The sequence below is a fragment of the Rhinichthys klamathensis genome, unplaced genomic scaffold (genome assembly GCF_029890125.1).
Source record: "Rhinichthys klamathensis goyatoka isolate OS25496 unplaced genomic scaffold, OSU_Roscu_1.1 h1tg000176l_1, whole genome shotgun sequence".
Taxonomy (NCBI): Eukaryota; Metazoa; Chordata; class Actinopteri; order Cypriniformes; family Leuciscidae; genus Rhinichthys; species Rhinichthys klamathensis.
This window is the reverse complement of record NW_026606705.1, coordinates 4217501-4222500: the sequence shown is the minus strand read 5'-3', so window position 1 is coordinate 4222500 and position 5000 is coordinate 4217501. Positions and strand designations below refer to the sequence as shown.

Sequence of the window (5000 nt, the reverse complement as noted above, 5' to 3'; positions counted from 1 at the left end):
GTATTTCCTCTGTGTCGGCAACTTTGCACTGGCTACCGTTTAGTTGTACATTTAATTAAACCTTTGTGCTTTAAGCCTTGCAAACGGAAATGTTTGCGGCCAGGCAGCAGCAGGAAGGATGTGTGTGTGTTGGCTCGTTGGTCTAGGGGTATGATTGCTCAGTTGCCTCGTGTGCAAAGAAGACAGCGGGTGTTATGTGAGAGTTTACATCAGCTCAAGTTTGCTGTGGCGCGTGCATGGAATGTTCATGTTTTGTTCCGGGTGGTGGAGGCCTGTGTTCCAGAGAGGTCCTGCTCAAAACTCCTTTTAAAACACCATCGAGCATCTGCAATAGCTTCCGACTTTGATCGAATGTGGATTTTGTTCTCATAAGGAGGGCACCAGTAACTTGTAACCTATCAGGCATCAGGTCAATCGATTTGGCATACGCCCATATGTACTAGCGTTTTTTGTAGGTCAAGTTCCGGTTTGACAGACCCGAAACGGAACTTTAGCTCCGGGTTGTGATTGTGCATATTACTGGCCTGCTCTACTGGGTGAAATTGTATCCCCCAACAACATATATGGCTTAAACAAACAAAGTACACTCTGAGCCTGGCTCTAGGCTTAACCCTGACTTTACCCGCGAGACGCTATGCCAAGCCTGTGCGAAATGTGAGGCTCCGGATGACGGGCGCAATTTAGGCACGGATAAAAACCGCGACCAGCCCCAAGCAGCTCACAGCGGCTGCCCGGCTAGCTCAGTCGGTAGAGCATGAGACTCTTAATCTCAGGGTCGTGGGTTCGAGCCCCACGTTGGGCGTATCTATTAGCGTATCTACTCTGAATCCAGCGATCCGAGTTCAAATCTCGGCGGGACCTGCTTCTGCCAAGTTTGCTGTGGCGCGTAAGTGAGCGCTCACATGGAATGTTCATGTTTTGTTCCGGGTGGTGGAGGCCTGTGTTCCAGAGAGGTCCTGCTCAAAACTCCTTTTAAAACACCATCGAGCATCTGCAATAGCTTCCGACTTTGATCGAATGTGGATTTTGTTCTCATAAGGAGGGCACCAGTAACTTGTAACCTATCAGGCATCAGGTCAATCGATTTGGCATACGCCCATATGTACTAGCGTTTTTTGTAGGTCAAGTTCTCACAAAGCAAAGAGACCGTATTTCCTCTGTGTCGGCAACTTTGCACTGGCTACCGTTTAGTTGTACTTTTAATTAAACCTTTGTGCTTTAAGCCTGGCAAACGGAAATGTTTTCGGCCAGGCAGCAGCAGGAAGGACATGTGTGTGTTGGCTCGTTGGTCTAGGGGTATGATTCTCGCTTAGGGTGCGAGAGGTCCCGGGTTCAAATCCCGGCCGAGCCCGTTCTCAGGCTTTGCTTTTAATCTCTTCAAGCTGACTAGGGCAACTAGGATATTCCCGGGAAATTGGGGATAAAAGGAGTCAGAGCGGGGCCGGTTAGCTCAGTTGGTTAGAGCGTGGTGCTAATAACGCCAAGGTCGTGGGTTCGATCCCCGTACTGGCCACACTTTTGCTCTCTGGGACCCTCAGCTCTGCTCACCTCGAAAGTGACGGGCGGTCTCCCAGAAATCCCTGCTGGACAAACCATTTGCCAGTAGACCTGGCCGAAATAGCTCAGTTGGGAGAGCGTTAGACTGAAGATCTAAAGGTCCCTGGTTCGATCCCAGGTTTCGGCAGAGCAACCTGGTTCCTGTGTTTTTGGTCGAGGGTCTCCAGTGAGCAAACGTCATCTCCTGTTAACCTGATTCCACCTAGCCTCATCACTATCTGCCTCTCAGACGGCCAGAGACCAGCGTGTGGTGGTTCCATGGTGTAATTCCCCTCGCGATGTGGTGAGAAGGTGTCCATCCCACAGCATGTGTGAAAGTGCTGCAGCGTGGTTTCCAATGCCCACAAAGCAAAGAGACCGTATTTCCTCTGTGTCGGCAACTTTGCACTGGCTACCGTTTAGTTGTACATTTAATTAAACCTTTGTGCTTTAAGCCTTGCAAACGGAAATGTTTGCGGCCAGGCAGCAGCAGGAAGGATGTGTGTGTGTTGGCTCGTTGGTCTAGGGGTATGATTGCTCAGTTGCCTCGTGTGCAAAGAAGACAGCGGGTGTTATGTGAGAGTTTACATCAGCTCAAGTTTGCTGTGGCGCGTGCATGGAATGTTCATGTTTTGTTCCGGGTGGTGGAGGCCTGTGTTCCAGAGAGGTCCTGCTCAAAACTCCTTTTAAAACACCATCGAGCATCTGCAATAGCTTCCGACTTTGATCGAATGTGGATTTTGTTCTCATAAGGAGGGCACCAGTAACTTGTAACCTATCAGGCATCAGGTCAATCGATTTGGCATACGCCCATATGTACTAGCGTTTTTTGTAGGTCAAGTTCCGGTTTGACAGACCCGAAACGGAACTTTAGCTCCGGGTTGTGATTGTGCATATTACTGGCCTGCTCTACTGGGTGAAATTGTATCCCCCAACAACATATATGGCTTAAACAAACAAAGTACACTCTGAGCCTGGCTCTAGGCTTAACCCTGACTTTACCCGCGAGACGCTATGCCAAGCCTGTGCGAAATGTGAGGCTCCGGATGACGGGCGCAATTTAGGCACGGATAAAAACCGCGACCAGCCCCAAGCAGCTCACAGCGGCTGCCCGGCTAGCTCAGTCGGTAGAGCATGAGACTCTTTTAAAACACCATCGAGCATCTGCAATAGCTTCCGACTTTGATCGAATGTGGATTTTGTTCTCATAAGGAGGGCACCAGTAACTTGTAACCTATCAGGCATCAGGTCAATCGATTTGGCATACGCCCATATGTACTAGCGTTTTTTGTAGGTCAAGTTCTCACAAAGCAAAGAGACCGTATTTCCTCTGTGTCGGCAACTTTGCACTGGCTACCGTTTAGTTGTACATTTAATTAAACCTTTGTGCTTTAAGCCTGGCAAACGGAAATGTTTTCGGCCAGGCAGCAGCAGGAAGGACATGTGTGTGTTGGCTCGTTGGTCTAGGGGTATGATTCTCGCTTAGGGTGCGAGAGGTCCCGGGTTCAAATCCCGGACGAGCCCGTTCTCAGGCTTTGCTTTTAATCTCTTCAAGCTGACTAGGGCAACTAGGATATTCCTGGGAAATTGGGGATAAAAGGAGTCAGAGCGGGGCCGGTTAGCTCAGTTGGTTAGAGCGTGGTGCTAATAACGCCAAGGTCGTGGGTTCGATCCCCGTACTGGCCACACTTTTGCTCTCTGGGACCCTCAGCTCTGCTCACCTCGAAAGTGACGGGCGGTCTCCCAGAAATCCCTGCTGGACAAACCATTTGCCAGTAGACCTGGCCGAAATAGCTCAGTTGGGAAAGCGTTAGACTGAAGATCTAAAGGTCCCTGTTTCAATCCCGGGTTTCGGCAGAGCAACCTGGTTCCTGTGTTTTTGGTCGAGGGTCTCCAGTGAGCAAACGTCATCTCCTGTTAACCTGATTCCACCTAGCCTCATCACTATCTGCCTCTCAGACGGCCAGAGACCAGCGTGTGGTGGTTCCATGGTGTAATGGTTAGCACTCTGGGCTTTGAATCCAGCGATCCGAGTTCAAATCTCGGTGGAACCTTTTTAGCTTGTTTTGCGGAAGGGCGGGAAAAAACAGAGCTGATGCGCAACTGCTGATGTGGCGGTGAAACTGGCACTCTAAAAGCCAGTCGAGATCGGGGAAACATGGGCTTAAAAAGAAAAGGCTTCACGTGCTCTTTGCTGTCGCGCTTCTGGGCTGAATGACTAAACACCTCTGCTGCTCGGTGGGAAAAGGCTACCCACGCCAAGGTTCCATGGTGTAATGGTTAGCACTCTGGACTCTGAATCCAGCGATCCGAGTTCAAATCTCGGTGGGACCTGCTTTTGCCAGGAATGTGCGCAGGACCTCGTCCGAAAAAAACTTTTCTGATTCCACCTAGCCTCATCGCTATCTGCCTCTCAGACGACCAGAGACCAGCGTGTGGTGGTTCCATGGTGCAATGGTTAGCACTCTGGGCTTTGAATCCAGCGATCCAAGTTCAAATCTCGGTGGAAACTTTTTAACTTGTTTTGCGGAAGGGCGGGAAAAAACAGAGCTGATGCGCAACTGCTGATGTGGCGGTGAAACTGGCACTCTAAAAGCCAGTCGAGATCGGGGAAACATGGGCTTAAAAAGAAAAGGCTTCACGTGCTCTTTGCTGTCGCGCTTCTGGGCTGAATGACTAAACACCTCTGCTGCTCGGTGGGAAAAGGCTACCCACGCCAAGGTTCCATGGTGTAATGGTTAGCACTCTGGACTCTGAATCCAGCGATCCGAGTTCAAATCTCGGTGGGACCTGCTTTTGCCAGGAATGTGCGCAGGACCTCGTCCGAAAAAAACTTTTCTGATTCCACCTAGCCTCATCGCTATCTGCCTCTCAGACGACCAGAGACCAGCGTGTGGTGGTTCCATGGTGCAATGGTTAGCACTCTGGGCTTTGAATCCAGCGATCCACGTTCAAATCTCGGTGGAAACTTTTTAACTTGTTTTGCGGAAGGGCGGGAAAAAACAGAGCTGATGCGCAACTGCTGATGTGGCGGTGAAACTGAACATCCCTTTGAAGTGAGCATAAAAGGGCAGTACACCGCGTGGAGAATGCGGGCATCGATCCCGCTACCTCTCGCATGCTAAGCGAGCGCTCTACCATTTGAGCTAATTCCCCTCGACGATGTGGTGAGAAGGTGTCCATCCCACAGCATGTGTGAAAGTGCTGTAGCGTGGTTTCCAATGCCCACAAAGCAAAGAGACCGCATTTCCTCTGTGTCGGCAACTTTGCACTGGCGACCGTTTAGTTGTACATTTAATTAAACCTTTGTGCTTTAAGCCTTGCAAACGGAAATGTTTGCGGCCAGGCAGCAGCAGGAAGGATGTGTGTGTGTTGGCTCGTTGGTCTAGGGGTATGATTGCTCAGTTGCCTCGTGTGCAAAGAAGACAGCGGGTGTTATGTGAGAGTTTACATCAGCTCAAGTT

At 50.2% G+C, this 5000-nt stretch overlaps 9 non-coding genes across 9 annotated transcripts; 8 read left to right on the top strand and 1 right to left on the bottom strand.

Moving 5' to 3' along the window:
• Positions 1 to 1439: 1439 nt before the first annotated feature.
• Positions 1440 to 1513, top strand: trnai-aau (transfer RNA isoleucine (anticodon AAU)). Its single transcript has one exon. It is a non-coding gene; the product is annotated as a tRNA-Ile (tRNA).
• A 98-nt stretch (positions 1514 to 1611) lies between these two features.
• trnaf-gaa (transfer RNA phenylalanine (anticodon GAA)) lies at positions 1612 to 1684 on the top strand. Its single transcript has one exon. It is a non-coding gene; the product is annotated as a tRNA-Phe (tRNA).
• A 1304-nt stretch (positions 1685 to 2988) lies between these two features.
• Positions 2989 to 3060, top strand: trnap-agg (transfer RNA proline (anticodon AGG)). Its single transcript has one exon. It is a non-coding gene; the product is annotated as a tRNA-Pro (tRNA).
• Positions 3061 to 3148: 88 nt separating this feature from the next.
• trnai-aau (transfer RNA isoleucine (anticodon AAU)) lies at positions 3149 to 3222 on the top strand. The gene has a single exon. It is a non-coding gene; the product is annotated as a tRNA-Ile (tRNA).
• Positions 3223 to 3320: 98 nt separating this feature from the next.
• Positions 3321 to 3393, top strand: trnaf-gaa (transfer RNA phenylalanine (anticodon GAA)). Its single transcript has one exon. It is a non-coding gene; the product is annotated as a tRNA-Phe (tRNA).
• Positions 3394 to 3518: 125 nt separating this feature from the next.
• trnaq-uug (transfer RNA glutamine (anticodon UUG)) lies at positions 3519 to 3590 on the top strand. The gene has a single exon. It is a non-coding gene; the product is annotated as a tRNA-Gln (tRNA).
• Positions 3591 to 3798: 208 nt separating this feature from the next.
• trnaq-cug (transfer RNA glutamine (anticodon CUG)) lies at positions 3799 to 3870 on the top strand. Its single transcript has one exon. It is a non-coding gene; the product is annotated as a tRNA-Gln (tRNA).
• A 386-nt stretch (positions 3871 to 4256) lies between these two features.
• On the top strand, positions 4257 to 4328 carry trnaq-cug (transfer RNA glutamine (anticodon CUG)). Its single transcript has one exon. It is a non-coding gene; the product is annotated as a tRNA-Gln (tRNA).
• A 291-nt stretch (positions 4329 to 4619) lies between these two features.
• trnaa-agc (transfer RNA alanine (anticodon AGC)) lies at positions 4620 to 4692 on the bottom strand. The gene has a single exon. It is a non-coding gene; the product is annotated as a tRNA-Ala (tRNA).
• Positions 4693 to 5000: the final 308 nt, after the last annotated feature.